General features: G+C 43.4%; 1 protein-coding gene across 1 annotated transcript in view; it reads right to left on the reverse strand.

Moving 5' to 3' along the window:
• The window catches only part of LOC112217282 (charged multivesicular body protein 5), a gene marked incomplete in the record, with an annotated part of 43,294 nt that overhangs the window by 8,897 nt on the left and 9,523 nt on the right, over positions 1 to 24,874 (reverse strand).

Genomic DNA, 24,874 nt, shown 5'->3' on the forward strand with positions numbered 1-24,874 from the left:
GGTATGCTGTCCGGACCTCTGGCAGTCTCTATGGGGGGTGCCACAGGTTCAATTCTTGGACCGACTCTCTTCTCTGTATACATCAATGAGGTCGCTCTTGCTGCTGGTGAGTCTCTGATCCACCTCTACGCAGACGACACCATTCTGTATACTTCCGGCCCTTCTTTGGACACTGTGTTAACAACCCTCCAGGCATGCTTCAATGCCATACAACTCTCCTTCCGTGGCCTCCAATTGCTCTTAAATACAAGTAAAACTAAATGCATGCTCTTCAACCGATCGCTACCTGCACCTACCCGCCTGTCCAACATCACTACTCTGGACGGCTCTGACTTAGAATACGTGGACAACTACAAATACTTAGGTGTCTGGTTAGACTGTAAACTCTCCTTCCAGACCCATATCAAATATCTCCAATCCAAAGTTAAATCTAGAATTGGCTTCCTATTTCGCAACAAAGCATCCTTCACTCATGCTGCCAAACATACCCTTGTAAAACTGACCATCCTACCAATCCTCGACTTTGGCGATGTCATTTACAAAATAGCCTCCAATACCCTACTCAACAAATTGGATGCAGTCTATCACAGTGCAATCCGTTTTGTCACCAAAGCCCCATATACTACCCACCATTGCGACCTGTACGCTCTCGTTGGCTGGCCCTCGCTTCATACTCCGCCAAACCCACTGGCTCCATGTCATCTACAAGACCCTGCTAGGTAAAGTCCCCTTATCTCAGCTCGCTGGTCACCACAGCATCTCCCACCTGTAGCACACGCTCCAGCAGGTATATCTCTCTAGTCACCCCCAAAACCAATTCTTTCTTTGGCCGCCTCTCCTTACAGTTCTCTGCTGCCAATGACTGGAACGAACTACAAAAATCTCTGAAACTGGAAACACTTATCTCCCTCACTAGCTTTAAGCACCAACTGTCAGAGCAGCTCACAGATTACTGCACCTGTACATAGCCCACCTATAGCCCAAACAACTACCTCTTTCCCAACTGTATTTAATTTTAATTGATTTATTTATTTTGCTCCTTTGCACCCCATTATTTTTATTTCTACTTTGCACATTCTTCCATTGCAAAACTACCATTCCAGTGTTTTACTTGCTATATTGTATTTACTTTGCCACCATGGCCTTTTTTGCCTTTACCTCCCTTCTCACCTCATTTGCTCACATTGTATATAGACTTGTTTATACTGTATTATTGACTGTATGTTTGTTTTACTCCATGTGTAACTCTGTGTCGTTGTATCTGTCGAACTGCTTTGCTTTATCTTGGCCAGGTCGCAATTGTAAATGAGAACTTGTTCTCAACTTGCCTATCTGGTTAAATAAAGGTAAAATAAAATAAATAAATACAAACATTTTCAAACCAAGCAGATGATATAACATGGTCATTATTCATTATTCATACCTGGAATATAACATGGTCATTATTCATACCTGGAATATAACATGGTCATTATTCATACCTGGAATATATCTCCCTCACTAACTTTAAACATCAGCTATCTGAGCAGCTAACCGATCGCTGCAGCTATACATCATCATCTGCTCATCTATCACTCCAGTATTAATATGCTAAATTGTAATTACTTCGTTACTATGGCCTATGTATTGCCTTACCTCCTCATGCCATTTATACACATTGTATATAGACTTATTTTCTATTGTGTTATTGACTGTATACTTGTTTATGTGTAACTCTGTGATGTTGTTTGTGTCGCACTGCTTTGCTTTATCTTGGCCAGGTCGCAGTTGTAAATGAGAACTTGTTCTCAACTGGCCTACCTGGTTAAATAAAAGGTGAAATATATATATATATATATATTTTTTTAAATACACATTTAAAAAAAAAATACATTTCCTTTATTACCCTCCAACCCTCCACCCCTCACCCAACTGGGGTAAACTAGTGGACAACAACGCTCAGGTCTGTATTTTCAACTTATACATACTTTATGCATTTCATGGACACAGTCTATTTTACAATACATGTATTTTGTTTGTTATTAACTCCTGTCCTTCCTCTACCCTCAACCGTCTATTACTGATGTCCTTCCTCTACCCTCAACCGTCTATTACTGATGTCCTTCCTCTACCCTCAACCATCTATTACTGATGTCCTTCCTCTACCCTCAACCATCTATTACTGATGTCCTTCCTCTACCCTCAACCGTCTATTACTGATGTCCTTCATCTACCCTCAACCGTCTATTACTGATGTCCTTCCTCTACCCTCAACCATCTATTACTGATGTCCTTCCTCTACCCTCAACCGTCTATTACTGATGTCCTTCCTCTACCCTCAACCGTCTATTACTGATGTCCTTCCTCTACCCTCAACCGTCTATTACTGATGTCCTTCCTCTACCCTCAACCGTCTATTACTGATGTCCTTCCTCTACCCTCAACCATCTATTACTGATGTCCTTCCTCTACCCTCAACCTCTCCCATCTATTACTGATGTCCTTCCTCTACCCTCAACCATCTATTACTGATGTCCTTCCTCTACCCTCAACCGTCTATTACTGATGTCCTTCCTCTACCCTCAACCATCTATTACTGATGTCCTTCCTCTACCCTCAACCGTCTATTACTGATGTCTTTCCTCTACCCTCAGCTGTCTATTACTGATGTCCTTCCTCTACCCTCAACCTCTCCCATCTATTACTGATGTCCTTCATCTACCCTCAACCGTCTATTACTGATGTCCTTCCTCTACCCTCAACCATCTATTACTGAAGTCCTTCCTCTACCCTCAACCATCTATTACTGATGTCCTTCATCTACCCTCAACCAACTATTGCTGATGTCCTTCATCTACCCTCAACCGTCTATTACTGATGTCCTTCATCTACCCTCAACCGTCTATTACTGATGTCCTTCATCTACCCTCAACCGTCTATTACTGATGTCCTTCATCTACCCTCAACCTGTCTATTACTGATGTCCTTCATCTACCCTCAACCATCTATTACTGATGTCCTTCCTCTACCCTCAGCCTCTCCCATCTATTACTGATGTCCTTCCTCTACCCTCAACCATCTATTACTGATGTCCTTCCTCTACCCTCAACCGTCTATTACTGATGTCCTTCTCTACCCTCAACCATCTATTACTGATGTCCTTCCTCTACCCTCAACCGTCTATTACTGATGTCCTTCCTCTACCCTCAACCATCTATTACTGATGTCCTTCCTCTACCCTCAACCATCTATTACTGATGTCCTTCCTCTACCCTCAACCGTCTATTACTGATGTCCTTCCTCTACCCTCAACCGTCTATTACTGATGTTTCCTCTACCCTCAATGTCTCATTACTGATGTCCTTCCTCTACCCTCAACCATCTATTACTGATGTCCTTCCTCTACCCTCAACCATCTATTACTGATGTCCTTCCTCTACCCTCAACCGTCTATTACTGATGTCCTTCCTCTACCCTCAACCATCTATTACTGATGTCCTTCCTCTACCCTCAACCATCTATTACTGATGTCCTTCCTCTACCCTCAACCTCTATTACTGATGTCCTTCCTCTACCCTCAACCATCTATTACTGATGTCCTTCCTCTACCCTCAACCATCTATTACTGATGTCCTTCCTCTACCCTCAACCATCTATTACTGATGTCCTTCCTCTACCCTCAACCTCACTGATGTCCTTATCTACCCTCAACCGTCTATTACTGATGTCCTTCCTCTACCCTCAACCATCTATTACTGATGTCCTTCCTCTACCCTCAACCGTCTATTACTGATGTCCTTCCTCTACCCTCAACCGTCTATTACTGATGTCTTCCTCTACCCTCAACCTGTCTATTGCTGATGTCCTTCCTCCTCAGCCTCTCCCATCTATTACTGATGTCCTTCCTCTTCCTCCCATCTATTACTGATGTCCATCCCTCAACCATCTATTACTGATGTCCTTCCTCTACCCTCAACCATCTATTACTGATGTCCTTCCTCTACCCTCAACTGTCTATTACTGATGTCCTTCCTCTACCCTCAACTCCATCTGACTGATGTCCTTCCTAGCCTCCCATCTCAACCCTCCCATCTATTACTGATGTCCTTCCTCTACCCTCAACCATCTATTACTGATTACCCTGATGTCCTTCCTCTACCCCTCAACTGTCTCAACCTCTACCCTCAACCATCTATTACTGATGTCCTTCCTCTACCATCTATTACAACCTCTCAACCATCTATTACTGATGTCCTTCCTCTACCCTCAACTATCTATTACTGATGTCCTTCCTCTACCCTCAACCATCTATTACTGATGTCCTTCCTCTACCCTCAACCGTCTATTACTGATGTCCTTCCTCTACCCTCAACCGTCTATTACTGATGTCCTTCCTCTACCCTCAACTCCCATCTATTATTGATGTCTTTCCTCTACCCTCAACTATTCTATTACTGATGTCCTTCCTCTACCCTCAACCATCTATTACTGATGTCTTCTTCTACCCTCAACCATCTATTACTGATGTCCTTCCCTCTACCTCAACGTCTCAACCTCTACCCTCAACCATCTATTACTGATGTCCTTCCTCTACCCTCAACCATCTATTACTGATGTCCTTCCTCTACCCTCAACCATCTATTACTGATGTCCTTCCTCTACCCTCAACGATCTATTACTGATGTCCTTCCTCTACCCTCAACCGTCTATTACTGATGTCCTTCCTCTACCCTCAACCATCTATTACTGATGTCCTTCCTCTACCCTCAACCATCTATTACTGATGTTCTTCCATCTACCCTCAACCATCTATTACTGATGTCCTTCCTCTACCCTCAACCATCTATTACTGATGTCCTTCCTCTACCCTCAACTCCCATCTATTACTGATGTCCTTCCTCTACCCTCTCTATTACTGATGTCCTTCCTCTACCCTCAACCATCTATTACTGATGTCCTTCCTCTACCCTCAACCCTGATGTCTTCCCATCCGTCTTACTGATGTCCTTCCTCTACCCTCAACCATCTCAAGTGTCCTTCCTCTCACCCTCAACCATCTATTACTGATGTCCTTCCTCTACCCTCAACCATCTATTACTGATGTCCTTCCTCTACCCTCAACCATCTATTACTGATGTCTTTTCCTCTACCTCAACCATCTATTACTGATGTCCTTCCTCTACCCTCAACCATCTATTACTGATGTCCTTCCTCTACCCTCAACATCTATTACTGATGTCCTTCCTCTACCCTCAACCCTATTACTGATGTCCTTCCTCATCAACCATCTATTACTGATGTCCTTCATCTACCCTCAACCGTCTATTACTGATGTCCTTCCTCTACCTCAACCGTCTATTACTGATGTCCTTCCTCTACCCTCAACCGTCTATTACTGATGTCCTTCCTCTACCCTCAACCATTTATTATGTCCTTCCTCTACCCTTCAACTCCCATCTATTACTGATGTCCTTCCTCTACCCTCAACTATCTATTACTGATGACCATCCCTCAACCGTCTATTACTGATGTCTTTCCTCTACCCTCAACCATCTATTACTGATGTCCTTCCTCTACCTCAACCATCTATTACTGATGTCCTTCCTCTACCCTCAACCATCTATTACTGATGTCCTTCCTCTACCCTCAACCATCTATTACTGATGTCCTTCCTCTACCCTCAACCATCTATTACTGATGTCCTTCTTCTATTACTGATGTCCTTCCTCCTCTACCCTCAACCATCTATTACTGATGTCCTTCTCTACCCTCAACCATCTATTACTGATGTCTACCCTCCTCTGATGTCCTTCCTCTACCCTCAACCATCTATTACTGATGTCCTTCCTCTACCCTCAACCATCTATTACTGATGTCCTTCCTCTACCCTCAACCATCTATTACTGATGTCCTTCATCTACCCTCAACCATCTATTACTGATGTCCTTCCTCTACCCTCAACCTCTATTACTGATGTCTTCCATCTATCTACTGATGTCCTTCCTCTACCCTCAACCATCTATTACTGATGTCCTTCCTCTACCCTCAACCATCTATTACTGATGTCCTTCCTCTACCCTCAACCATCTATTACTGATGTCCTTCCTCAACCGTCTATTACTGATGTCAACCTACCCTCAACCATCTATTACTGATGTCCTTCCCTCTACCCTCAACCGTCTATTACTGATGTCCTTCCTCTTCAACCATCTATTACTGATGTCTTCTTCTACCCTCAACCGTCTATTACTGATGTCCTTCTACCCTCAACCATCTATTACCCTCAACTCAACCATCTATTACTGATGTCCTTCATCTACCCTCAACCATCTATTACTGATGTCCTTCCTCTACCTCAACCATCTATTACTGATGTCCTTCCTCTACCCTCAACCATCTATTACTGATGTCCTTCATCTACCCTCAACCGTCTATTACTGATGTCCTTCCTCTACCCTCAAATGTCTATTACTGATGTCCTTCTTCTACCCTCAACCATCTATTACTGATGTCCTTCCTCTACCCTCAACCGTCTATTACTGATGTCCTTCCTCTACCCTCAACAGCCTATTACTGATGTCCTTCTCTACCTCTCCCATCTATTACTGATGTCCTTCCTCTACCCTCAACCCTCTACCCTCCCATCTATTACTGATGTCCTTCCTCTACCCTCAACCATCTATTACTGATGTCCTTCCTCTACCCTCAACCGATCTATTACTGATGTCCTTCCTCTACCCTCAACCATCTATTACTGATGTCCTTCCTCTACCCTCAACCATCTATTACTGATGTCCTACCCTCAACCATCTATTATTGATGTCCTCACCCTCCATCTATTACTGATGTCTTTCCTCTGATGTCCTTCCATCTTCTATGTCCTTCCTCAACCGTCACAATCTATTACAGTGACCCTCAACCATCTATTACTGATGTCCCTCTACCCTCAACCGTCTATTACTGATGTCCTTCCTCTACCCTCAACCGTCTATTACTGATGTCCTTCCTCTACCCTCAACCATCTATTACTGATGTCCTTCCTCTACCCTCAACCATCTATTACTGATGTCCTTCCTCTACCCTCAACCATCTATTACTGATGTCCTAGCCTCTCCATCTATTACTGACTTCCTCCTCAACTATCTATTACTGATGTCCTTCCTCTACCCTCAACCATCTATTACTGATGTCCTTCATCTACCCTCAACCGTCTATTACTGATGTCCTTCCTCTACCCTCAACCGTCTATTACTGATGTCCTTCCTCTACCCTCTCCCATCTATTACTGATGTCCTTCCTCTACCCTCAACCATCTGATACCCTATCTGATGTGTCCTTCCTCTACCCTCAACCATCTATTACTGATGTCTTCATCTACCCTCAACCTACATCTATTACTGATGTCCTTCCTCTACCCTCAACCGTCTTACTGATGTCATTGATGTCCTTCCTCTACCCTCAACCATCTATTACTGATGTCCTTCTTCCTCTACCCTCCATCTACTGATGTCCTTACTCAACCATCTATTACTGATGTCCTTCCTCTACCCTCAACCGTCTATTACTGATGTCCTTCCTCTACCCTCAACCATCTACCCTATCTATTACTGATGTCCTTCCTCTACCCTCAACCATCTATCTACCCTTACATTACTGATGTCCTTCCTCTACCCTCAACCATCTATTACTGATGTCCTTCCTCTACCCTCAACCATCATACTCTTTCCTCTACCCTACTGATGTCCTTCCTCTGCCTCAACCATCTCAACCGTCTATTACTGATGTCCTTCATCTACCCTCAACCTGTCTATTACTGATGTCCTTTATCTACCCTCAACCATCAACTGATGTCCATCCTCTACCCTCAACCATCTATTACTGATGTCCTTCCTCTGCCCTCAACCTCTCCCATCTATTACTGATGTCCTTCATCTACCCTACTATCTATTCAACCCCAACCATCTATTACTGATGTCCTTCCTCTACCCTCAACCTACCCTCTATTTACTGATGTCCTTTCCTCTACTGATGTCTTTCATCCCTCAACCATCTATTACTGATGTCCTTCCTCTACCCTCAACCATCTATTACTGATGTCCTTCCTCTACCCTCAACCATCTATTACTGATGTCCTTCCTCTACCCTCAACCATCTATTACTGATGTCTTCATCTACCCTCAACCATCTATTACTGATGTCCTTCATCTACCCTCAACCGTCTATTACTGATGTCCTTCCTCTACCCTCAACCATCTATTACTGATGTCCTTCCTCTACCCTCAACCGTCTATTACTGATGTCCTTCCTCTACCCTCAACCGTCTATTACTGATGTCCTTCTGATGTCCTTCTCTACCCTCAACCGTCTATTACTGATGTCCTTCTTCTACCCTCAACCCCTCATCTACCCTCAACCATCTACTGATGTCCTTCCATCTACCCTCAACCATCTATTACTGATGTCCTTCCTCTACCCTCAACCATCTATTACTGATGTCCTTCCTCTACCCTCAACCATCTATTACTGATGTCCTTCATCTACCCTCAACCATCTATTACTGATGTCCTTCCTCTACCCTCAACCGTCTATTACTGATGTCCTTCCTCTACCCTCAACCATCTATTACTGATGTCCTTCCTCTACCCTCAATGTCTATTACTGATGTCCTTCCTCTACCCTCAACCATCTATTACTGATGTCCTTCTCTACCTCAACCATCTATTACTGATGTCCTTCTCTACCCTCAACATCTATTACTGATGTCCTTCCTCTACCCTCAACCATCTATTACTGATGTCCTTCCTCTACCCTCAACCATCTATTACTGATGTCCTTCCTCTACCCTCAACCATCTATTACTGATGTCCTTCCTCTACCCTCAACCATCTATTACTGATGTCCTTCCTCTACCCTCAACCATCTATTACTGATGTCCTTCATCTACCCTCAACCATCTATTACTGATGTCCTTCCTCTACACTCAACCATCTATTACTGATGTCCTTCCTCTACCCTCAACCATCTATTACTGATGTCCTTCCTCTACCCTCAACCATCTATTACTGATGTCCTTCCTCTACCCTCAACCATCTAATCTACCCTCAACCATCTATTACTGATGTCCTTCCTCTACCCTCAACCATCTATTACTGATGTCCTTCCTCTACCCTCAACCATCTATTACTGATGTCCTTCCTACCCTCAACCGTCTATTACTGATGTCCTTCCTCATCTCAACCATCTATTACTGATGTCCTTCCTCTACCCTCAACCTCCCATCTATTCTATGTCCTTCCCTACCCTCAACCATCTATTACTGATGTCCTTCTACCCTCAACCGTCTATTACTGATGTCCTTCCTCTACCCTCAACCATCTATTACTGATGTCCTTCCTCTCCTCCTCACCTCAACTCCCATCTATTACTGATGTCCTTCCTCTACCCTCAACCATCTATTACTGATGTCCTTCCTCTACCCTCAACCATCTATTACTGATGTCCTTCATCTACCCTCAACCATCTATTACTGATGTCCTTCTCTACCCTCCTCAACCATCTATTACTGATGTCCTTCCTCTACCCTCAACCTTCCCATCTATTACTGATGTCCTTCCTCTACCCTCAACCATCTATTACTGATGTCCTTCCTCTGCCCTCAACCATCTATTACTGATGTCCTTCCTCTACTCCTTACTGACTTCCTCTCTCAACCATCTATTACTGATGTCCTTCTTCCTCTACATTGATGTCCCCTCAACTATCTATTACTGATGTCCTTCCTCTACCCTCAACCATCTATTACTGATGTCCTTCATCTACCCTCAACCATCTATTACTGATGTCCTTCCTCTACCCTCAACCGTCTATTACTGATGTCCTTCCTACCCTCAACTATCTATTACTGATGTCTTTCCTCTACCTCTATTACTGATGTCCTTCACTCTACCCTCAACCATCTCCTGATTCCTCTACCCTCAACCATCTATTACTGATGTCCTTCCTCTACCTCAACCATCTATTACTGATGTCCTTCCTCTACCCTCAACCATCTATTACTGATGTCCTTCCTCTACCCTCAACCGTATCTATTACTGATGTCCTTCCTCTACCCTCAACCATCTATTACTGATGTCCTTCCTATTACTGATGTCCTTCATCTACCCTCAACCGTCTATTACTGATGTCCTTCCTCTGCCCCCTCCATCTATTACTGATGTCCTTCCTCTACCCCAACCATCTATTACTGATGTTCTTCCCCCTCAACCATCTATTACTGATGTCCTTCCTCTACCTCAACCATCTATTACTGATGTCCTTCCTCTACCCTCAACCTCTCCCATCTATTACTGATGTCCTTCCTCTACCCTCAACCGTCTATTACTGATGTCCTTCCTCTACCCTCAACCATCTATTACTGATGTCCTTCCTCTACCCTCAACCATCTATTACTGATGTCCTTCCTCTACCCTCAACCATCTATTATTGATGTCCTTCCTCTACCCTCAACTGTCTATTACTGATGTTCCTCTACCCTCAACTTATTGATGATGTCCTTCCTCTACCCTCAACCATCTATTACTGATGTCCTTCCTCTACCCTCAACCATCTATTACTGATGTCCTTCATCTACCTCAACCATCTATTACTGATGTCCTTCCTCTACCCCCCTCAACCCATCTATTACTGATGTCTTCCTCTACCCTCAACCATCTATTACTGATGTCCTTCCTCTAACCATCTATTACTGATGTCCTTCCTCTACCCTCAACCATCTATTACTGATGTCTTCCTCTCAACCATCTATTACTGATGTCCTTTATCCCCTCAACTCAACCATCTATTACTGATGTCCTTCCTCTACCCTCAACCATCTATTACTGATGTCCTTCCTCTACCCTCAACCATCTATTACTGATGTCCTTCCTCTACCCTCAACCATCCATCTACCCTCAACCATCTATTACTGATGTCCTTCCTCTACCCTCAACCATCTATTACTGATGTCCTTCCTCTACCCTCAACCATCTATTACTGATGTCCTTCCTCTACCCTGATGTCCTTCCTCTGCCCTCAACCATCTATTACTGATGTCCTTCCTCTACCCTCAACCATCTATTACTGATGTCCTTCCTCTACCCTCAACCTCTCCCATCTATTACTGATGTCCTTCCTCTACCCTCAACCGTCTATTACTGATGTCCTTCCTCTACCCTCAACCATCTATTACTGATGTCCTTCCTCTACCTCAACCATCTATTACTGATGTCCTTCCTCAACCTGATGTCCTTCCTCACCCTCAACCATCTATTACTGATGTCCTTCCCTCTACCCTCAACCATCTATTACTGATGTCCTTCCTCTACCCTCAACCATCTATTACTGATGTCCTTCCTCTACCCTCAACCCTCTATTACTGATGTCCTTCCTCTACCCTCAACCGTTTATTATTGATGTCCTTCTCTACCTCAACCGTCTATTACTGATGTCCTTCCTCTACCCTCAACCATCTATCTACTGATGTCCTTCCTCTACCCTCAAACCATCTTTGCTACCCTCAACTGATGTCTTCTTCTACCTCAACTGTCTATTACTGATGTCCTTCCCTCAACCATCTATTACTGATGTCCTTCCTCTACTCCTCAACCATCTATTACTGATGTCCTCTACCCTCAACCATCTATCAAGGTCCTTCCTCTACCCTCAACCATCTATTACTGATGTCCTTCCTCTACCCTCAACATCTATTACTGATGTCCTTCCTCTACCCTCAACCATCTATTACTGATGTCCTTCCTCTACCCTCAACCATCTATTACTGATGTCCTTCCTCTACCCTCAACCATCTATTACTGATGTCCTTCCTCTACCTCAACCGTCTATTACTGATGTCCTTCCTCTCAACCCTCAAATGTCTATTACAGATGTCCTTCTTCTACCCTCAACCATCTATTACTGATGTCCTTCCTCTACCCTCAACCATCTATTACTGATGTCCTTCCTCTACCCTCAACCATCTATTACTGATGTCCTTCCCTCTACCCTCAACCATCTATTACTGATGTCCTCTACCCTCAACCCTATTACTGATGTCCTTCCTCTACCCTCAACCATCTATTACTGATGTCCTTCCTCTACCCTCAACCATCTATTACTGATGTCCTTCCTCTACCCTCAACCATCTATTACTGATGTCCTTCCTCTACCCTCCATCTACTGATGTCCTTCTACCCTCAACCATCTATTACTGATGTCCTTCCTCTACCCTCAACCATCTATTACTGATGTCCTTCCTCTACCCTCAACCGTCTATTACTGATGTCCTTCCTCTACCTCTCAATCTATTACTGATGTCCTTCCTCTACCCTCAACCTCTCTCAACCATCTATTACTGATGTCCTTCCTCTACCCTCAACCATCTATTGCTGATGTCCTTCCTCTACCCTTACTGATGTCCTTCCATCTACCCTCAACCATCTATTACTGATGTCCTTCCCTCTCTCAAAGTCTATTACTGATGTCCCTCTACCTCAACCATCTATTACTGATGTCCCTCTACCTCAACCATCTATTACTGATGTCCTTCCTCTACCTCAACCATCTATTACTGATGTCCTTCCTCTACCCTCAACTATCTATTACTGATGTCCTTCCTCTACCCTCAACCATCTATTACTGATGTCCTTCCTCTACCCTCAACCGTCTATTACTGATGTCCTTCCTCTACCCTCAACCGTCTATTACTGATGTCCTTCCTCTACCCTCTCCCATCTATTACTGATGTCCTTCCTCTACCCTCAACCATCTATTACTGATGTTCTTCCTCTACCCTCAACCATCTATTACTGATGTCCTTCCTCTACCCTCAACCATCTATTACTGATGTCCTTCCTCTACCCTCAACCTCTCCCATCTATTACTGATGTCCTTCCTCTACCCTCAACCGTCTATTACTGATGTCCTTCCTCTACCCTCAACCATCTATTACTGATGTCCTTCCTCTACCCTCAACCATCTATTACTGATGTCCTTCCTCTACCCTCAACCATCTATTACTGATGTCCCCTCTACCCTCAACCATCTATTACTGATGTCCTTCCTCTACCCTCAACCGTCTATTACTGATGTCCTTCCTCTACCCTCAACCATCTATTACTGACCATCTGATGTCCTTCCTCTGCCTCAACCGTCTATTACTGATGTCCTTCCTCTACCCTCAACCGTCTATTACTGATGTCCTTCCTCTGCCCTCAACCATCTCAATGTCCTTCCTCTACCCTCAACCATCTATTACTGATGTCCTTCCTCTACCCTCAACCATCTATTACTGATGTCCTTCCTCTACCCTCAACCATCTATTACTGATGTTGTTCCTCTCCTTCAACCTCTATTACTGATGTCCTTCATCTACCCTCAACTGTCTATTACTGATGTCCTTCCTCTACCCTCAACCGTCTATTACTGATGTCCTTCCTCTACCCTCAACCATCTATTACTGATGTCCTTCCTCTACCCTCAACCATCTATTACTGATGTCCTTCCTCTACCCTCAACCTCTCCCATCTATTACTGATGTCCTTCCTCTACCCTCAACCATCTATTACTGATGTCCTTCCTCTACCCTCAACCATCTATTACTGATGTCCTTCATCTACCCTCAACCGTCTATTACTGATGTCTTTGCTCTAACCTCAACCGTCTATTACTGATGTCCTTCCTCTACCCTCAACCGTCTATTACTGATGTCCTTCCTCTACCCTCAACCGTCTATTACTGAAGTCCTTCCTCTACCCTCAACCATCTATTACTGATGTCCTTCCTCTACCCTCAACCATCTATTACTGAGGTCCTTCCTCTACCCTCAACCATCTATTACTGATGACCTTCCTCTACCCTCAACCATCTATTACTGATGTCCTTCATCTACCCTCAACCATCTATTACTGATGTCCTTCCTCTACACTCAACCATCTATTACTGATGTCCTTCCTCTACCCTCAACCATCTATTACTGATGTCCTTCATCTACCCTCAACCGTCTATTACTGATGTCCTTCCTCTACCCTCAAATGTCTATTACAGATGTCCTTCCTCTACCCTCAACCATCTATTACTGATGTCCTTCCTCTACCCTCAAGCGTCTATTACTGATGTCCTTCCTCTACCCTCAACCATCTATTACTGATGTCCTTCCTCTACCCTCAACCATCTATTACTGATGTCCTTCCTCTACCCTCAACCGTCTATTACTGATGTCCTTCCTCTACCCTCAACCATCTATTACTGATGTCCTTCCTCTACCCTCAACCATCTATTACTGATGTCCTTCCTCTACCCTCAACCGTCTATTACTGATGTCCTTCCTCTACCCTCAACCATCTATTACTGATGTCCTTCCTCTACCCTCAACCATCTATTACTGATGTCCTTCCTCTACCCTCAACCATCTATTACTGATGTCCTCAACCGTCTATTACTGATGTCTTTCCTCTACCCTCAACCTCTCCCATCTATTACTGATGTCCTTCCTCTACCCTCAACCATCTATTACTGATGTCCTTCCTCTACCCTCAACCATCTATTACTGATGTCCTTCCTCTACCCTCAACCATCTATTACTGATGTCCTTCATCTACCCTCAACCCTATCTATTACTGATGTCCTTCCTCTACCCTCAACCGTCTATTACTGATGTCCTTCTCTACCCTCAACCGTCTATTACTGATGTCCTTCCTCTACCCCTCAACCATCTATTACTGATGTCCTTCCTCTACCCTCAACCTCTCCCATCTATTACTGATGTCCTTCCTCTACCCTCAACCATCTATTACTGATGTCCTTCCTCTACCCTCAACCATCTATTACTGATGTCCTTTCCTCTACCCTCAACCGTCTATTACTGATGTCCTTCCTACCCTCAACCATCTATTACTGATGTCCTTCCTCTACCCTCAACCATCTATTACTGATGTCCTTCCTCTACCCTCAACCATCTATTACTGATGACCTTCCTCTACCCTCAACCATCTATTACTGATGTCCATCATCTACCCTCAACCATCTATTACTGATGTCCTTCCTCTACTCAACCATCTATTACTGATGTCCATCCTCTACCCTCAACCATCTATTACTGATGTCCATCCTTCTACCCTCAACCATCTATTACTGATGTCCATCCTCTACCCTCAACCATCTATTACTGATGTCCTTCCTCTACCCTCAACCATCTATTACTGATGTCCTTCCTCTACCCTCAACCAACTATTACTGATGTCCTTCCTCTACCCTCAACCATCTATTACTGATGTCCTTCCTCTACCCTCAACCATCTATTACTGATGTCCTTCCTCTACCCTCAACCGTCTATTACTGATGTCTTTCCTCTACCCTCAACCTCTCCCATCTATTACCGATGTCCTTCCTCTACCCTCAACCTCTCCCATCTATTACTGATGTCCTTCATCTACCCTCAACCGGCTATTACTGATGTCCTTCCTCTACCCTCAACCGTCTATTACTGATGTCCTTCCTCTACCCTCAACCACCTATTACTGATGTCCTTCCTCTACCCTCAACCGTCTATTACTGATGTCCTTCCTCTACCCTCAACCGTCTATTACTGATGTCCTTCCTCTACCCTCAACCATCTATTACTGATGTCCTTCCTCTACCCTCAACCTCTCCCATCTATTACTGATGTCCTTCCTCTACCCTCAACCATCTATTACTGATGTCCTTCCTCTACCCTCAACCATCTATTTCTGATGTCTTTCCTCTACCCTCAACCGTCTATTACTGATGTCCTTCCTCTACCCTCAACCATCTATTACTGATGTCCTTCCTCTACCCTCAACCATCTATTACTGATGTCCTTCCTCTACCCTCAACCATCTATTACTGATGACCTTCCTCTACCCTCAACCATCTATTACTGATGTCCTTCCTCTACCCTCAACCATCTATTACTGATGTCCTTCCTCTACCCTCAACCATCTATTACTGATGTCCATCCCCTCAACCATCTATTACTGATGTCTCTACCCTCAACCATCTATTACTGATGTCCATCCTCTACCCTCAACCTCAACCATCTATCAACCATACTGATGTCCTTCCTCTACCCTCAACCATCTATTACTGATGTCCTTCCTCTACCCTCAACCATCTATTACTGATGTCCTTCCTCTACCCTCAACCATCTATTACTGATGTCCTTCCTCTACCCTCAACATCTCTCCCATCTATTACTGATGTCCTTCATCTACCCTCAACCGGCTATTACTGATGTCCTTCCTCTACCCTCAACCGTCTATTACTGATGTCCTTCCTCTACCCTCAACCACCTATTACTGATGTCCTTCCTCTACCCTCAACCATCTATTACTGATGTCGTTCCTCTACCCTCAACCGTCTATTACTGATGTCCTTCCTCTACCCTCAACCGTCTATTACTGATGTCCTTCATCTACCCTCAACCGTCTATTACTGATGTCCTTCCTCTACCCTCAACCGTCTATTACTGATGTCCTTCCTCTACCCTCAACCATCTATTACTGATGTCCTTCCTCTACCCTCAACCTCTCCCATCTATTACTGATGTCCTTCCTCTACCCTCAACCATCTATTACTGATGTCCTTCCTCTACCCTCAACCGTCTATTACTGATGTCCTTCCTCTACCCTCAACCGTCTATTACTGATGTCCTTCCTCTACCCTCAACCGTCTATTACTGATGTCCTTCCTCTACCCTCAACCGTCTATTACTGATGGCCTTCCTCTACCCTCAACCATCTATTACTGATGACCTTCCTCTACCCTCAACCATCTATTACTGATGTCCTTCATCTACCCTCAACCATCTATTACTGATGTCCTTCCTCTACCCTCAACCGTCTATTACTGATGTCCTTCCTCTATCCTCAACCATCTATTACTGATGTCCTTCCTCTACCCTCAACCGTATATTACTGATGTCCTTCCTCTACCCTCAACCATCTATTACTGATGTCCTTCCTCTACCCTCAACGATCTATTACTGATGTCCTTCATCTACCCTCAACCGTCTATTACTGATGTCCTTCCTCTACCCTCTCCCATCTATTACTGATGTCCTTCCTCTACCCTCAACCATCTATTACTGATGTCCTTCCTCTACCCTCAACCATCTATTACTGATGTCCTTCCTTTACCCTCAACCTCTCCCATCTATTACTGATGTCCTTCCTCTACCCTCAACCGTCTATTACTGATGTCCTTCCTCTACCCTCAACCTCTCCCATCTATTACTGATGTCCTTCCTCTACCCTCAACCGTCTATTACTGATGTCCTTCCTCTACCCTCAACCTCTCCCATCTATTACTGATGTCCTTCCTCTACCCTCAACCATCTATTACTGATGTCCTTCCTCTACCCTCAACCATCTATTACTGATGTCCTTCCTCTACCCTCAACCATCTATTACTGATGTCCTTCCTCTACCCTCTCCCATCTATTACTGATGTCCTTCATCTACCCTCAACCATCTATTACTGATGTCCTTCATCTACCCTCAACCATCTATTACTGATGTCCTTCCTCTACCCTCAACCATCTATTACTGATGTCCTTCCTCTACCCTCAACCATCTATTACTGATGTCCTTCCTCTACCCTCAACCATCTATTACTGATGTCCTTCCTCTACCCTCTCCCATCTATTACTGATGTCCTTCCTCTACCCTCAACCTCTCCCATCTATTACTGATGTCCTTCCTCTACCCTCAACCATCTATTACTGATGTCCTTCCTCTACCCTCAACCATGTATTACTGATGTCCTTCCTCTACCCTCAACCGTCTATTACTGATGTCCTTCCTCTACCCTCAACCATCTATTACTGATGTCCTTCCTCTACCCTCAACCATCTATTACTGATGTCCTTCCTCTACCCTCAACCTCTCCCATATTTCTGTCCATCTGGTATGATTTCTATTTGCCATACCTTTCAAACTGTACTCTTTAAAAAAGTTCTGAACCTATATAAATTTTACAGACCCTGTATGTTTTACATTGGTTATCTTGTTATTAGTCCCACCCTTCAGCTCAATTCAACCCCTCCCATCTATCTCTTAACACCATCCATATTGGATTTCTATTTGCCATATATTTTCCAACTGTGTTGTGATGTTTCACAAAAGTTCTAAACCTTTCTATTCTCATAGTTTCTACAGATTGTAAATTAAAGATAAATATTTTTGCTAAAAGTATTGTTATATTATTGATTGATTGACTATGACTTTTCAGATCAGCCTGTAGTGCTGTCTGCAGAGTTAGTTCCAGGTAAATGTTGCAATTCTTCAGCCATTCCTGGACCTGTGACCAAAAACAACCTACCTATGGACAGTACCAAAATAAATTATCTAATGAATCTGCATCTTTGCAGCAAAATCTGCCGAGCTGGGAAGGTTTACATCCACCATACAAATAACATTCTGTTGGTTGCAAGAATTCTGTATAATAATTTAAATTGAACAATTCTAAGTTTTGAATCTGCCGTCGTTTTGCATATCAGTTCATAAACCACAGTAGATGGAAGATTTCATCAAGCAGCCGAGAGACAACTTCTCCACCAGATCTGAAGACTACAGCATGCCCAAGGATATCACTACAGCATGACCAAGGATATCACTACAGCATGACCAAGGATATCATTATAGCATGCCCAAGGATATCATTACAGCATGACCAAGGATATCATTACAGCAGCCCAACGATATCATTACAGCATGCCCAAGGATATCATTACAGCAGCCCAGGGATATCACTACAGCATGACCAAGGATATCATTACAGCATGACCAAGGATATCACTACAGCAGCCCAAGGATATCATTACAGCAAGACCAAGGATATCACTACAGCAGCCCAAGGATATCATTACAGCAGCCCAAGGATATCATTACAGCATGACCAAGGATATCATTACAGCATGACCAAGGATATCACTACAGCATGACCAAGGATATAATTACAGCAGCCCAAGGATATCATTACAGCATGACCAAGGATATCATTACAGCATGATCAAGGATATCATTAGAGCATGACCAAGGATATCATTACAGCAGCCCAAGGATATCATTACAGCAGCCCAAGGATATCACTACAGCATGCCCAAGGATATCATTACAGCATGACCAAGGATATCACTACAGCAGACCAAGGATATCACTACAGCAGACCAAGGATATCACTACAGCATGATCAATGATATCATTACAGCAAGACCAAGGATATCACTACAGCAGCCCAAGGATATCATTACAGCAGCCCAAGGATATCATTACAGCATGACCAAGGATATCATTACAGCATGACCAAGGATATCACTACAGCATGACCAAGGATATAATTACAGCAGCCCAAGGATATCATTACAGCATGACCAAGGATATCATTACAGCATGATCAAGGATATCATTAGAGCATGACCAAGGATATCATTACAGCAGCCCAAGGATATCATTACAGCAGCCTAAGGATATCATTACAGCAGCCCGAGGATATCATTACAGCATAACCAAGGATATCATTACAGCATAACCAAGGATATCATTACAGCAGCCCAAGGATATCATTACAGCAGCCCAAGGATATCATTACAGCATGACCAAGGATATCATTACAGCATGACCAAGGATATCACTACAGCATGACCAAGGATATAATTACAGCAGCCCAAGGATATCATTACAGCATGACCAAGGATATCATTACAGCATGATCAAGGATATCATTAGAGCATGACCAAGGATATCATTACAGCAGCCCAAGGATATCATTACAGCATGATCAAGGATATCATTACAGCAGCCCAAGGATATCATTACAGCAGCCCAAGGATATCACTACAGCATGACCAAGGATATCACTACAGCATGACCAAGGATATCATTACAGCATGACCAAGGATATCACTACAGCAGCCCAAGGATATCATTACAGCAGCCCAAGGATATCACTACAGCAGCCCAAGGATATCATTACAGCAGCCCAAGGATATCACTACAGCATGCCCAAGGATATCATTACAGCATGATCAAGGATATCACTACAGCATACCCAAGGATATCATTACAGCATGCCCAAGGATATCATTACAGCATGCCCAAGGATATCATTACAGCATGACCAAGGATATCATTACAGCATGATCAATGATATCATTACAGCAGACCAAGGATATCACTACAGCAGCCCAAGGATATCATTACAGCAGCCCAAGGATATCATTACAGCAGCCCGAGGATATCATTACAGCATAACCAAGGATATCATTACAGCATAACCAAGGATATCATTACAGCATAACCAAGGATATCATTACAGCATAACCAAGGATATCATTACAGCATAACCAAGGATATCATTACAGCAGCCCAAGGATATCATTACAGCAGCCCAAGGATATCACTACAGCATGCCCAAGGATATCATTACAGCATGATCAAGGATATCATTACAGCATGCCCAAGGATATCATTACAGCATGACCAAGGATATCATTACAGCATGATCAATGATATCATTACAGCAGACCAAGGATATCACTACAGCAGCCCAAGGATATCATTACAGCAGCCCAAGGATATCATTACAGCAGCCCGAGGATATCATTACAGCATAACCAAGGATATCATTACAGCATAACCAAGGGTATCATTACAGCAGCCCAAGGATATCATTACAGCATGACCAAGGATATCATTACAGCATGACCAAGGATATCACTACAGCATGACTAAGGATATAATTACAGCAGCCCAAGGATATCATTACAGCATGACCAAGGATATCATTACAGCATGATCAAGGATATCATTACAGCATGATCAAGGATATCATTAGAGCATGACCAAGGATATCATTACAGCAGCCCAAGGATATCATTACAGCAGCCCAAGGATATCATTACAGCATGATCAAGGATATCATTACAGCAGCCCAAGGATATCATTACAGCATGATCAAGGATATCATTACAGCAGCCCAAGGATATCATTACAGCAGCCCAAGGATATCATTACAGCATGATCAAGGATATCATTACAGCAGCCCAAGGATATCATTACAGCATGATTAGGGATATCATTACAGCAGCCCAAGGATAACATTACAGCATGATTAGGGATATCATTACAGCAGCCCAAGGATATCATTACAGCATGACCAAGGATGTAGGATGCTACATTTAACTGATTGTTTTATGTAGGATGCTACATTTTTGTCCAGTTGCAATTGTTAGTAGGCCCAATAAAAACATCCCACTTCTATTAGGCCATATATTTTTTTCTTAAATTATTTTATATAGACCTCGGCTGGGCTAGTGAAAGATATGCCTTATAGCCTACCTCTGGCAGTTCAATTATTTTATAAAGGCCTCGGCTGGGCTAGTGAATGATATGCCTTATAGCCTACCTCTGGCAGTTCAATTATTTTATAAAGGCCTCGGCTGGGCTAGTGAATGATATGCCTTATAGCCTACCTCTGGCAGTTCAATTATTTTATAAAGGCCTCGGCTGGGCTAGTGAATGATATGCCTTATAGCCTACCTCTGGCAGTTCAATTATTTTATATAGGCCTCGGCTGGGCTAGTGAATGATATGCCTTATAGCCTACCTCTGGCAGTTCAATTATTTTATAAAGGCCTCGGCTGGGCTAGTGAATGATATGCCTTATAGCCTACCTCTGGCAGTTCAATTATTTTATAAAGGCCTCGGCTGGGCTAGTGAATGATATGCCTTATAGCCTACCTCTGGCAGTTCAATTATTTTATATAGGCCTCGGCTGGGCTAGTGAATGATATGCCTTATAGCCTACCTCTGGCAGTTCAATTATTTTATAAAGGCCTCGGCTGGGCTAGTGAATGATATGCCTTATAGCCTACCTCTGGCAGTTCAATTATTTTATATAGGCCTCGGCTGGGCTAGTGAATGATATGCCTTATAGCCTACCTCTGGCAGTTCAATTATTTTATAAAGGCCTCGGCTGGGCTAGTGAATGATATGCCTTATAGCCTACCTCTGGCAGTTCAATTATTTTATAAAGGCCTCGGCTGGGCTAGTGAATGATATGCCTTATAGCCTACCTCTGGCAGTTCAATTATTTTATAAAGGCCTCGGCTGGGCTAGTGAATGATATGCCTTATAGCCTACCTCTGGCAGTTCAATTATTTTATAAAGGCCTCGGCTGGGCTAGTGAATGATATGCTTATAGCCTACCTCTGGCAGTTCAATTATTTTATAAAGGCCTCGGCTGGGCTAGTGAATGATATGCCTTAAATCCTACCTCTGGCAGTTCAATTATTTTATAAAGGCCTCGGCTGGGCTAGTGAATGATATGCCTTATAGCCTACCTCTGGCAGTTCAATTATTTTATAAAGGCCTCGGCTGGGCTAGTGAATGATATGCCTTATAGCCTACCTCTGGCAGTTCAATTATTTTATAAAGGCCTCGGCTGGGCTAGTGAATGATATGCCTTATAGCCTACCTCTGGCAGTTCAATTATTTTATATAGGCCTCGGCTGGGCTAGTGAATGATATGCCTTTAGCCTACCTCTGGCAGTTCAATTATTTTATAAAGGCCTCGGCTGGGCTATGAAAGATATGCCTTATAGCCTACCTCTGGCAGTTCAATTATTTTATAAAGGCCTCGGCTGGGCTAGTGAAAGATATGCCTTATAGCCTACCTCTGGCAGTTCAATTATTTTATAAAGGCCTCGGCTGGGCTAGTGAAAGATATGCCTTATAGCCTACCTCTGGCAGTTCAATTATTTTATATAGGCCTCGGCTGGGCTAGTGAATGATACTTATAGCCTACCTCTGGCAGTTCAATTATTTTATAAAGGCCTCGGCTGGGCTAGTGAATGATATGCCTTATAGCCTACCTCTGGCAGTTCAATTATTTTATAAAGGCCTCGGCTGGGCTAGTGAATATCATATAGCCTACCTCTGGCAGTTCAATTATTTTATAAAGGCCTCGGCTGGGCTAGTGAATGATATGCCTTATAGCCTACCTCTGGCAGTTCAATTATTTTATAAAGGCCTCGGCTGGGCTAGTGAAAGATATGCCTTATAGCCTACCTCTGGCAGTTCAATTATTTTATATAGGCCTCGGCTGGGCTAGTGAATGATATGCCTTATAGCCTACCTCTGGCAGTTCAATTATTTTATAAAGGCCTCGGCTGGGCTAGTGAATGATATGCCTTATAGCCTACCTCTGGCAGTTCAATTATTTTATAAAGGCCTCGGCTGGGCTAGTGAATGATATGCCTTATAGCCTACCTCTGGCAGTTCAATTATTTTATATAGGCCTCGGCTGGGCTAGTGAATGATATGCCTTATAGCCTACCTCTGGCAGTTCAGGCGGCTGGGCTAGTGAATATATGCCATTACCTCTGGCAGTTCAATTATTTTATAAAGGCCTCGGCTGGGCTAGTGAATGATATGCCTTATAGCCTACCTCTGGCAGTTCAATTATTTTATATAGGCCTCGGCTGGGCTAGTGAATGATATGCCTTATAGCCTACCTCTGGCAGTTCAATTATTTTATAAAGGCCTCGGCTGGGCTAGTGAATGATATGCCTTATAGCCTACCTCTGGCAGTTCAATTATTTTATAAAGGCCTCGGCTGGGCTAGTGAATGATATGCCTTATAGCCTACCTCTGGCAGTTCAATTATTTTATATAGGCCTCGGCTGGGCTAGTGAATGATATGCCTTATAGCCTACCTCTGGCAGTTCAATTATTTTATAAAGGCCTCGGCTGGGCTAGTGAATGATATGCCTTATAGCCTACCTCTGGCAGTTCAATTATTTTATATAGGCCTCGGCTGGGCTAGTGAATGATATGCCTTATAGCCTACCTCTGGCAGTTCAATTATTTTATAAAGGCCTCGGCTGGGCTAGTGAATGATATGCCTTATAGCCTACCTCTGGCAGTTCAATTATTTTATAAAGGCCTCAGCTGGGCTAGTGAATGATATGCCTTATAGCCTACCTCTGGCAGTTCAATTATTTTATAAAGGCCTCGGCTGGGCTAGTGAATGATATGCCTTATAGCCTACCTCTGGCAGTTCAATTATTTTATAAAGGCCTCGGCTGGGCTAGTGAATGATATGCCTTATAGCCTACCTCTGGCAGTTCAATTATTTTATAAAGGCCTCGGCTGGGCTAGTGAATGATATGCCTTATAGCCTACCTCTGGCAGTTCAATTATTTTATAAAGGCCTCGGCTGGGCTAGTGAAAGATATGCCTTATAGCCTACCTCTGGCAGTTCAATTATTTTATATAGGCCTCGGCTGGGCTAGTGAATGATATGCCTTATAGCCTACCTCTGGCAGTTCAATTATTTTATAAAGGCCTCGGCTGGGCTAGTGAAAGATATGCCTTATAGCCTACCTCTGGCAGTTCAATTATTTTATAAAGGCCTCGGCTGGGCTAGTGAAAGATATGCCTTATAGCCTACCTCTGGCAGTTCAATTATTTTATAAAGGCCTCGGCTGGGCTAGTGAAAGATATGCCTTATAGCCTACCTCTGGCAGTTCAATTATTTTATATAGGCCTCGGCTGGGCTAGTGAATGATATGCCTTATAGCCTACCTCTGGCAGTTCAATTATTTTATAAAGGCCTCGGCTGGGCTAGTGAATGATATGCCTTATAGCCTACCTCTGGCAGTTCAATTATTTTATAAAGGCCTCGGCTGGGCTAGTGAATGATATGCCTTATAGCCTACCTCTGGCAGTTCAATTATTTTATAAAGGCCTCGGCTGGGCTAGTGAATGATATGCCTTATAGCCTACCTCTGGCAGTTCAATTATTTTATAAAGGCCTCGGCTGGGCTAGTGAAAGATATGCC

The sequence above is a fragment of the Oncorhynchus tshawytscha genome, linkage group LG10 (assembly GCF_018296145.1).
Source record: "Oncorhynchus tshawytscha isolate Ot180627B linkage group LG10, Otsh_v2.0, whole genome shotgun sequence".
Classification (NCBI taxonomy): domain Eukaryota; kingdom Metazoa; phylum Chordata; class Actinopteri; order Salmoniformes; family Salmonidae; genus Oncorhynchus; species Oncorhynchus tshawytscha.